The sequence below is a fragment of the Rhineura floridana genome, chromosome 6 (assembly GCF_030035675.1).
Source record: "Rhineura floridana isolate rRhiFlo1 chromosome 6, rRhiFlo1.hap2, whole genome shotgun sequence".
NCBI classification, from domain to species: domain Eukaryota; kingdom Metazoa; phylum Chordata; class Lepidosauria; order Squamata; family Rhineuridae; genus Rhineura; species Rhineura floridana.
In genome coordinates, this window is record NC_084485.1 from 23,562,947 (window position 1) to 23,575,073 (window position 12,127).

General features: G+C 43.3%; 1 protein-coding gene across 2 annotated transcripts in view; it reads right to left on the reverse strand.

Annotated features, from left to right (window-relative positions):
• CASS4 (Cas scaffold protein family member 4) overlaps nt 1–12,127 on the reverse strand; it is a 64,606-nt gene that overhangs the window by 30,732 nt on the left and 21,747 nt on the right. The window lies entirely within an intron of this gene.

Genomic DNA, 12,127 nt, shown 5'->3' on the forward strand with positions numbered 1-12,127 from the left:
TATCACCCTATTTGTTTAATCTATACGCAGAACATATCATACAGAAAGTGGGATTGGACCAAGATGAAGGAGGTGTGAAAATTGGAGGGAGAAATAGCAATAATTTAAGATATGCAGACAATACCATGCTCTTAGCAGAAACCAGTAATGGTTTGAAAAGAATGCTGATAAAAGTTAAAGAGGAAAGCACAAAAGCAAGAATACAGCTGAACGTCAAGAAGACTGAAGTAATAACAGAAAATTTATGTAACTTTAAAGTTGACAATGAAGACACTGAACTTGCCAAGGATTATCAATAACTTGGCAGTCATTAACCAAAATGGAGACAATACTCAAGAAATCAAAAGAAGGCTAGGACTGAGGAGGGCAACTATGAGAGAACTAGAAAAGGTCCTCAAATGCAAAGATGTATCACTGAATACTAAAGTCAGGATCATTCAGACCATGGTATTCCTGATCTCTATGTATGGATGTGAAAGTTGGACAGTGAAAAAAGCGGGTAAGAGAAAAATCTACTCATTTGAAATGTGGTGTCGGAGGAGAGCTTTGCGTATATCGTGGACTGCGAAAAAGATAAATAATTGGGTGTTAGAACAAATTAAACCAGAACTATCATTAGAAGCTAAAATGATGAAACTGAGGTTATCATACTTTAGACACATCATGATAAGATATGATTCACTAGAAAAGACAATAATGATGGGAAAAACAGAATGAAGTAGAAAAAGAGGAAGTCCAAAAAAGAGATGGATTGATTCCATAAAGGAAGCCACAGACATGAACTTACAAGATCTGAACAGGGTGGTTCACAGCAGATGCTATTGGAGGTCGTTGATTCATAGGGTTGTCATAAGTCGTAATCGACTTGAAGGCACATAACAACAACAACAACAATTGTTTCGATCAAGGAAACTCTGGGGGAAAAGAGATGTCTTCACAAGACATCTGATGCAACTAAAAGATTATGTGTCACATGAATCTCTGGCTCAGAACTTCTGGTTTCAGTTTCAGAATCTACTTAGATCCCAACATTTACTCTTTTTGAAATTAACCAGTAGTCCCACATAGGGTAGAAACACAGTTAGGGTAGAAACACACTTACTGTTCTGCTGGTTCCAATCCATCTCCACCTCTCTTTTCTGAAAACAGGGTCACACAACGCTAGTCAACCCCTGCCCCTTTTTGTTGTAAAACCTGGTGGGATCATCTCGAGTGCATTTTTAAAAACAATTTCAGCTTCAAAGAGATTTCACAACTAATCAGCAGATCAACCCATTTCCCCTCCAGGTATGGCTTGTGGAAACACTTTTTCTGGTAACAAGTGTGCTCACAGCCATAATTTGTTGATGTTTCTGAGTTGCTAATGATAGTACCATTGCTCACTGAGGTAGTAAAAACCCACCTCTGAGATATACCACTAGACTGTGGGCAAGGGCTCCCATGACTGAATAATCTTCCATTCAAAATCTACACTATTTATAGTCCACTCTTCACCATATGGTCCAAAGGTGGAAATACATGAGACAAAAACAAAATAAAACGAACAGCACTATAAAAGTTCATGTTAATAAAATACACAACTTCAGCAATATGTGGAAGCTGGCTCAATAATCTCAACCCCGCCCAAAGAGGTGCATCTTCAGTTGCTGGTGAAAAGTTAATTATGACAGTGCTCAACATGCCTTAGAGGGGATATCATTCTAGAAGCGGGGAGCTACCACAAAGAAGGCCCACCTGCATATTCCCTGCACAAAGAAAATGTAGATGTCAGGGAGAAGAGTTTTCACCAAATGTTTTATCTGTCACACTGGTTATCTGTGTGCAACAAAAGGAATATGTGCAAGGAATATATATTTTTATACATGAGGACCATTCAATCAAGTGAGGTTCAACCTGCAATCTGAAATGGTGCAGCCCATAAACTCAGTGCTAAGACAGAACTGGACCATGGAATCATATGGTTGAACTGAAACCCAATAAATTATATAGTCCAACTCCTTACTCCAAAAATATGCTGTCCTGTACCTTATAATATATGTGCGTCTCTCTCTCTCTACATATCCTTGACAGATATTAGTCCTATTAGTCTTACTCACGTGTAGTGCAGTCACATGGTGGAGCAGGGCTGCAGCATTGGCTACCCCCCAAACATCTGCACACTGACTGGAGATGTCTGCAAAGGAAACCTTACGCCTTTATGTGTTGGGGCTCCATGTGGTCAGGACACCCTGTCCTGGTGATAGTTATGGGGCTTTACACAGTGGAAGGGCTTTCCATAGTTAAACTGTAGAATCAGCTAGCACAAGATATGATGATGGCCCTCAACGTTGGGAAAGGAATGTAACTTGGTAGCAGAGGATCTGCTTCACATGCAGGAAGTCCCAGGTTCAATCCTTAGCATCTCTAGGTAGGGCTAGGAGAGACCCCTGTCTGAAAGTTTGAAGAGCTGCTGCCACTCAGTGTAGGCAATACTGAACTAGAATGGACCAGTGGCCTGTATAAGGCAGCTTCCTATGTAACCTAAGATGGCTTTAAAAGGGGATTAGTCTAATTCATGTAAGATCCTCCGTGGCGCAGAGTGGTAAGTGGCGGTAATGCAGCCAAAGCTCTGCTCATGGCCGGAGTTCAATTCCAACGGAAGGAGGAAGTTGAATCTCCGGTAAAAGGGGTCGAGGTCCACTTAGCCTTCCATCCATCCGTGGTCGGTAAAATGAGTACCTGTCATATGCTGCGGGTAAAGAAAGGCCGGGGAAGGAACTGGCAATCCCACCCCATATATACGGTCTGCCTAGTAAACGTCGCAAGACATCACTCTAAGAGTCGGAAATGACTCGCACTATATGTGCGGGGACACCTTTACCTTTTTAGTCTAATGCATGGAGGATAAGTCTATCAATAGTGGTTACTCACTATGGCTATATGCCATCTCCAGGATCAGAGGCAGCACGTCTCTGAATGCTTGTTGCTGGGGCACAACAGCAGGAAAGGACTGTTCATGGGCTTCCCATAAGCCTCAGGCTGGCCACTGTAGAAAGCAAGATTCTGGACTAGATAGGCTTTTGCTCTGAAGCTGCAGGGCTCTTCTTATGTTCCCTTGTTTAAACTCTCTCCACTTGTGATTCCTGATATTCAGAGGCATGCAGCCTCCGAAAGTGGAAGCTGAACATAGCTATCGTGGCTGGTAGCCACTGACACATGAAACTATGTATGCCAAACTCTGGAAAGATCCTCCACCTCCCTATCCTGGATCTGGAGCTTCAATCCAGCTTCACAACAAGTACTCTTAAAACATGCTGCTTTATCACAACTAAACCTAGAATGTGCCCAAGAAGGGGGCAGGCGACAGGAACTTCCTGAATCTTACTGCACCTGCTGCCTGCACCCAAGGCTGTAGCAAGAGCTCTTTTGCCACAGAACCCTCTGGCTGCTTGCACAAGGGAGAAACCATGGGATGCAGTGTAATGCGGTGCCTCTGTTGGTTCCTCCACAGCTCACCAGTTTCTTCCTTCTCTCTCACCCCTGGGAACTTCTGAGCAGACAATGTCAACTCGAAACCACTAGTAAGTGCAACAGCAGGAGAGTCCGGGGATGTTGGTGGATACCTTGAAAAGACCCCACCCAGTGCCCTTCATAGCAAGTGCCAACAACAGGCTCTCAGTCGGAAAGAAAAATGGTCTGTTAGAAACAAGATAAAGGTAATGCACCCTACACAGGATGCAAGAGATGAGTAATAGCATGAATTACTGGGAAATTGCTGTCATAGCATGACAACCTCAACATGTAACCTTGTAATTGATGCAGACAGTACTAAAATAAGCCAAAGAACAAACAGTTCAGCATCCCTAACATTCCCACAGGACAGGTATACCCTATCAGGAAACAGGAATTCTTCACTCCACAGTGCAGGGGGTGGAAACTCCTTTTCAGTCTGAGGGCCATATTCCCTTGTATGGAACAGAACCACATTTCTCCCCATTTCCTACTCTGACCCAAACATTCATGCACAATTACTGACCCCCCCCTGCCCCACCCCTGCTCTGATCTACAGACAAGGTTGCGGCAAACCAGAATGGAGCATAAAAAGTGCAATAAGTGATAAATACACGGAAGGAAAGAAGCCGCCTTGGAGGAAGAGAGGGAAACGAGAAGGTGAAGAGGACAGCCCGAGCTGAAGTAATTACTGGTCTGAACGTCTTCTCTGTGCTGCTGCAGCATCACCCTTAAAAGGGTCAAAAAGGGTTTAGCACAGGTGTGGGGAACTTCTGGCTCTTCAGATGTTTCTGGACTACAACTCTCATCTCTGGCTACTAGCTATGCTAGCTAGGACTGGTAAGAATTGTAGTTCAGAACTATCTGGACGACCAAAGGTTCTCCACACCTCGATTAGCAGCTCATAACCTAGATAACATTTGCTCTAGGCTTGGCTCTGCAATCTGAGCTAATTGTCTTACTAAGTACCCCCACAGTCCACCTTGCCTTGCTTTGATCTGGAACCTGACCATCAGCCTATCTTTAAATTTATATCCTGCCCTTCCTCCCAGATAGAGCCCAGGGCGGCAAACAAAAACACTAAAAGCATTCTAAAACATCTTAAAAACAAAAGCCTTGAAAACATATTAAAAGAAAACATCTTTAGAAACATCTCTAACAAACATCTTTAAAAACATCTTAAAAAGCAATTTCAGCACACATGCAAACTAGGATAAGGTCTCTACTTAAAAAGCTTGTTGAAAAGAGGAGGTCTTCAGCAGGCGCTGAAAAAATAGCAGAGATGGCACCTGTCTAATGTTTAAGGGGAGGGAATTCCAAAGTGTCAGTGCCACAACACTAAAGGTCTGCTTCCTATGTTGTGCGGAATGGACCTTCTGAAAAGATGGTATCTGCAGGAGGCCCTCACCTGCAGAGCACAGAGACTGACTAGGTATATAAGGGGTAAGAGTAAGACAACCTTTCAGGTATCCTGGTCTCAAGCTGCATAGAGCTGTGCATACCAAAACTAGAACCTTTAAACTGGCCCAGTAGCTAATGGACAGCCAGTGCAATTCTTTCAGCAGCAGAGTTAATCCTGCCTCAGTGAGTAGTTGAGCTGCTGCATTTTGCACTTGGTTCCATTTGGTCTTCATTTGCCTGTCCCAGAACCTGACCCCCACCCCATCTTCAAGCATCTCTGGATCTCTGAACCTTGGTCTACCTGTGTTAGAACTGGACCCCAGTGATGGAATGTCTCTGGGTTTGGCCAAGGCCTGACACATAACTCCTCTAGGCCAGAGTAGACATAATGGGGCAGCCATTCACACTTCTCTCCTGTTCATATACTGTATAAAATGTGTGTCCGTGTGTCTACAGTTTTGCATGAATCAGAGCCAAACCCACCCATTGTACTTTGATGTGCTCTGCTGCTTTAAGCAGTTTTCTTTCAGCCTGTCTCATGATGCTGAGAGTGAGTGGGACTGGGAGGAAATTGCTTAATGCAACAGAGCACAGCAAAGTTGGGGGGGCAGGTTTCACTCCATTCCCCCCTACATGCTCCTCTTCATGTAAAGAGCAGAACAGGCCACCCTCATTTTATATGCCTATGGGGCAGACATATGCATATTACACATGTGGCTGCCTCATCATGTCTAGTTTGCTCCAGAGGTCTTTGGAGAGTTTGAGGTTTCTCTCTCAGATTAACTTGACAAAGTGGTGAAAATTCCCAAAGACTTCACCCCCGTTATTGCACACGCTGCACCAAACAATGCTACTGCTGTGTACAGCAGAGGTATGTGGTGCCCTCTGGATGTTGTTGGACTACAACTCCCATCATCTTTGACCATTGGCCATGCTGGCTGCGGCTGATGGGAGTTGGTGTCCAACAACACCTGGAGGGTACCACATTGGCTAGCCAAGGTGTAGAGCAATCTTTCCCAACCTTTGGGTCCCCAGATGTTGTTGGACTACAACTCCCATCAGCCCCAGCCAACACAGCCAAGGGTCAGGAATGATGGGAATTGTCGTCCCGCAACATTTGGAAGCCCAAAGCCTGGGAAAGGCTGGTGTAGAGGATGCATGAGATTTTTGACTAGAGGTTTCTGAAACATTAAGTGGTATGCAAAGGCTTTTAAATAAATAAATAAGGGCTCCTGGCATTTCTTGGATATTGCTTGTGATGTGATCAGTGATAAGCAACACAAACTCTCTCACCATTTCGTTCCTCACCCCGTAACACAGGTGCCAGGAATGCTTGGCCCTTCAGATGTTGTTGAATTACAATTCTCATCAGCCCTAGCAAGCATGGCCACAGCCAGGGAAGATAGGAGTTGAGTTCAGCAACATCTGGAGGGCCAAAGGTTCCCCACACCTGCCCTGACACAAAAAGATTTAATTTTTCATTGATTTGGAGGTTGAAGGCTGTCTGGAGTGGGGAAGTGCATCAAAGATTAGTCAAAATATCCCAAGTCCATGCTTTCATGTCCCCCCAGAGTATTAATGAAAGTCAGAGCTTTGTCTCCAATACTCTTGATTCTTCCCCTCTTAAAAGGAAAGTCAAGCTCCAAATGTCTGGCTGTATTCCAGGGGCCATCCAAAGTAACCCACCCAAGTATTAACTGCCAGGATTAGGATTCTCTGCAGCCTTTCCCTTCCTGAACCTCTGTGCTGGAGTGCAATGTAGCAGCATCAGCCCTTCTGCAACCTGGGCAGGGGCACAAAATGAGCAACGGAGTTCATGCAATATATTGGTAGCTGTGAAAGTAAAGCTAAATTGGGCAATATTTTCTTTTTAGCATGGAATAAATTAACCAGGTTTCCAAGAGAGTAAATCAAAAGCCTGATACAGCTTACTCGGAAGCATGGTAAGATCAGAGTGGGGCAGTTGTAGCCTCTCACTGTCCTTGTGACCTAACACGATAAAGTGCATTCATCAGTCAAATAAAGCTACTGTAGAAAAAGAAAATTGGAGATATGTAAACACTGGACAGCAGCAATTTGCAGGTTTATTATGCAACAAGTGCTGAACAGGAGCAGTTTATCTGAGCAATGGAATGTCAGCATCAGGAGCCATAGTTGTCCGTCCGTAGCAATTCTTAAGCCCTCCCCAGCACTGTTTCCTGGGAATTGGCAGCCTACTCTGGGCCTAGAAATGTCGAGATACAACCCTGCTTCTGTGACAGCGTTGGTCTCGGAGCCAGGGCTGGGTATGTGTGGAGTGGGGGCTGAATTCCAGAACTTCCATAGAAAAACAGGAGGTAAGCCACAGGCACTTTCCACTGTGCCAATTTATCTCCGATCAGAAGACCGGATGGCAAGAATGTGTTACCCAAAGTGCAAGATCCAAAGTGCAAGAGGCGAACAAGGCTCATATTTTTACTCACAACATTTGCTAAAAAAAACAGCTGCTCTGGAGTATCAGGAGAAGATATGTATTTGCCAGCTCGGATGATGAAAGCAGCTCATTGTTGGTAACATCAACTTCTTTGGCAGTGATAGCCTGGGAACAATGAATCTCTTCTAATGCCTGGTTTGGCAACACTCTGCCTTCTGAACTGCCCTAACAGCTGTCAGAGACAGACAGGAACAGTCCTCTTTACCTTGTGTTGCAATCTGCTTCAAACCAACCTGTTTCTATTAACAAATTACAGCCCAATGCTCTATTCTATTTTGACATTTTTTTAAAAAAAATTGATCTAGCCAAGTGCTGCATTGGGAGACAAAAGCATATATACATACATTCCTACACCACCATAGGAATTTAATTTAACTTTAACTCAGAGTTAAAGATGTGGGGTTCTGCAGTGCACGTTGAGTAATGATGGCCACTAGGTTGGACAGGGATGGGAAACCTGTGCCTCCTGCCAGTTCCCACCAACCCTAGTCATTGGCCATGTTGGCTGGGGCTGATGGGAGCTGGAGTCCAACACCCGGAGGGCCACAGGTTGCCCACCTCTGCAGTAGAACCTACATGCATCCCTTTTCTCTTATGTATTGTTGCCCCTTAAGACTTATGAACGTCACTTACTGTAATGTAAACGTTCTTTAACTTGATTCCCTCTCCCCCACAACATAAGATGCATTTTGCATGAGGACAGCCAGGCAAAGGGGCAACAGGGTACCAGTAGCAGTGCCATTTCCTGGGCTAGCATGGCTTACAGGGAGGGTTACAACAGCTTTTATTACAGCTCGTGAGCATTAGAAGAAGCAAGCAAAAATAAGGCTAGCAAAAGCAGTTTTCTTTTACTACAGATTACTGAGTCACAGTTTAAAGTGACCTGTCCAAGTCCAAAGAGGAACTACATGATGAAATTATTACTATTTTAAATTAATCAGATCAGCATAGTAGCATCCAGATAGCTCAAGTTTAAAAAAGAACAGAGTTTAGCCCATTACTCAGACTTGAGGCTTGCAGTCAGTGAAGGATAGACTGGCCACTTACCCATTGCCAAAATAGAGGAAATACATCAATAAAAAGAGGTACAAGATTGCTTTAATTCTGTAATTAATATCCTATGTCTTTCAGACCTCTCAAGTCCTTTTTCAAGGAGTGTCAAATACAGAAGTCCAATCTTTTGTTACAGTCTCCTCTTTTCTTCTAGTACAGTATAAGTACAGAGAGAGGCCCCAAACCTGTTGGATATTAGCCTTTTTTCACCAGCAATCTTGTTGTACCAGGGAAAAATAGTACCAGCAACACTTGTATAAAATCTCATATGGAGATCTGTGTTTGGCACAAGTCACAAACAGTGGTGGCTGGTGCCCATTAGGACTGGTAGGGCAGAAGACAGGGAGCCCAAACAATGGGTGGAGCCAAAACCAATGACAGGGAGAGCCAACTGATTCTAGTTTTGTACCCATCCTCTTTCTTGCTGAGTTCTACAAGGACAATACTGAGATTAAAGAGGAGGAAGCTGACAAGTACCACCATCCCCCTGGAGTGGCCGTAAATAAGACAGGCAAGTGGGGGATGGCTTGAGGGTACACTGAGGTTGGTGGGACAATGCCCCATTCATCCAAATGGACCAACCTCCACTGTTCAGTTGCAAAGCTGATAAACCCAAAAGCATCCAGGTGGTGAATGGCAAAAGGTCCAAAAGGCCATCAAACTGGAAGAAGGGTCTGAGTAAGCTTAGCAAATCTTAAGTGGACAAGGTGAAAGTCATATGCATACTATAAACAGAAGATAGCTGCACTGGTTCTCAGGACCACTCTGAGGGATTTTGCTGCCTGAGGTGGACAAGATGGCATCCCCCAAGATTCCAAGTACAGAAGCCAGCCAGACTGGCAGTTGAATCTTACATCGACAGTGCTGATGAGACAACATACTCCACCATCCATATCTGAGGGCGGCACGATAGCTTGAGGGGATAAAGGGCAGACCATGGGGCACCCACAGCTCTGCCCCCCAGCATCCACCACTTAGGTGACAGTCGCACTCTGCGTCACCATAGGGCCAGACCTGCATAATATACGTCTGATGTGATAACTACATAAGGCTTGTTCCGTACTTGCAAGGAATCAAACCTTCAATGTGGCAGCACCTCCACTCTGGAACTCCAAGCCCATGGAAGTTCGGCAGGTGCCTTCACTGTATTGTTTTTGGTGTTAGCTAAAAACTTTTTTGTTTATCCATGTAGTGTCAACATGTGATTTTATTTTGTTATGTATGTGTTTTTTTTAACTGATGATTTTACTTCTATTTTGGAAAAAAAAAGATCAACTGGTTTTTACACTGGATTTTAACCAGTATGTTTTATCAATGTTTTATTTTAGAGCTTTTTATGATTAAGCAGTAAATCCTGTGGAAAAATAAGAAAATAGTTGTGTACAGGAAGTACTGAAAAGCCTTACTTCAGTATCCCTAGTTATCATGACCCCAAGTCTATTTCTATCAGAGTATACTACATTTCCCCTTATATTCACACTTCGCATCCTACTCCTTCTGCTTTGAGAAGGTATTATCTTGTGAAAACACAACTTCCTCCCTATTGCTTGAGGATCTTGTATATTTTTAGTATCCACAGCTAGCAGCCCAAAGCCTTTACATCCATCTGGCAAATCATCAGTTCTGTCTGCAAAGCAAAGGAGAAGAGTTGCAAGGGCTGAAAGCCAAATGCAGTGTCACAGAACCCAACCACAGCTGCACTGAACCCTGTGTAAAGGGTCCCTTTTGGGGTCTGTCCAGGGGCACATATGGAAATCTTAAGAAACTGTTGTGGGCACCACAGAATACCCATTTCACAGAAGAAAAATGGGTAATGTTTGGAATGTACTCTAAAAACAGCCAAAATGCCTACCCACCCAAAAAAACACCCCAGGTGAAACAGATAAAAAGCCAGGCAACAACCAAACAACAAAAATGCAAAGGACAAAACTAATGCCTACTTTTAAAAAAACTAATTATAAAGGGCAGGGAATCTTAATGGGCATCAGGGAGGGCGTCTGAGGGCAGAACAAGAAGGGTGCTTCAAACATGTACTTACTTACATCTGTAAGTTTTGGATTGCATGGAATTCTTAGAAATGGGACAATCGAGAACTTTACTCAGTAAGCTGAATTTTGTTTTTCAGTTTTCTTTAACACTTGTCTTTTCTTCCTCTTAATTTAGAACTGTATTATTATTAAACTGTGTTTTTCCTTTTTCTTTCTTTTTTTGGTGCCTGTATATTTAACCACAAATTATTATTTTTTTTAAGATATATGCCTGTAAGGGCAACTGTATAGGATCAGTCTCCTGTAAGAGCAAAGTGCTGAAAGTCCTAATGTCCTTTTATTTGCAAATATATACGTTGAGCAGGTAGAAAACAAGTAGGCAGGCACAAGTAAGCTGGGTGGCCACTTACACATTGACAACTAGGAGACGAGAGGACACAGATTAGCATCAAAGTTGTATATGCTAATTTTATATGTATAGATGCAAAGTTAGAAAAAATTACTATAATTTATTATTAATAATGATTACATTTGTTAGTCACCTTATGCAAAAAAGTTTCAAAGTCATTTAACAAGATAAAATACAACAGATAAAAACAATTAAAACCAGAAAATTACATAATATAAAATACCTAAAATATTTATCCAGCAACTTAATAAGGACAAGTCCTACGCATCCCACTAAAAGATGAACACCACCCCCGAAGCAAAGCTGAATTTCAGGCTCCATCAGCACTAAACATTTAAAGCACTGTTATATCACTTTAAACAGGCATGGCTTCCTTCAAAGAATTCTGGGAAGTGTAATTTGTTAAGGGTGCTGTGAGGGGCATAGGGGTCTCCTAACAACTCTCAGCACCTTTAACAAACTACAGTTCCCAGGATTCTCTGGGGGAAGCCATGGCTATTTAAAGTGGCATGATTCTGCTTTAAATGTGCAGTGCAGATAGAGCCTGAGCTCCAGACATACGAGTGTGACATCCATAGCTGAACTCTTCCCCTCAAAGGCTGCTAGAAATACGGCCCAGCACCAATTACACATAGTACCAAGAGACACTTTGCATATTCAAAGAACTTTTTTTTGAGCAGTTATCAACGGAACAGTTTGGGGTCCTGTTTGCAATCCATGGCAACCAGGCTTGCAAGAAAAGGAAATGGCAGCCCTGTCTTACTCTGGAAGAGGAAGCCAAATTTTACAGCCCTGCCTCTGCTGCAGAGCATCTTCCACTTTGTCATTAAGGATGGTATTTTCCCCTCTCTCATTTCCTTTTTCACAGTTTGGCCACAGTGACTCATGCAGCACATTGACAGCTGACGAGGAATAAAAGAATGAGAAAATTGGTTGGACTTTTGTAGCACAAGTCTTATCTGTGTTAGTATTTTGGCTGCAATATGGCAGAAGCTGAGCAGCTGCAGGGCAAGTGCTGTTCAAAGACCCACTTGGTTTTAAAAGCCCTAGAGTTCAGAGGAGGGGAACCTGTGGTTCTCCAGGTGTTGGACTCAAACGCCCATCAGCCCCAGCCAGCATGGTCAATGGTGAAAAGTGATGGGAGTTGCAAACCATGATATTTAGAGGCCCACAGGTTCTCTAGCCCTGCCATAGACAAAACTCTTTTCTGCACTGTTTTGTTGAAACAAGGGAGGCAGGACTATTGTATGATGGACTACAGAAGGGTAGTGCTGCAGAGTAATTGGTAGGTGTAAATTAAACTTCTTTTAGCCT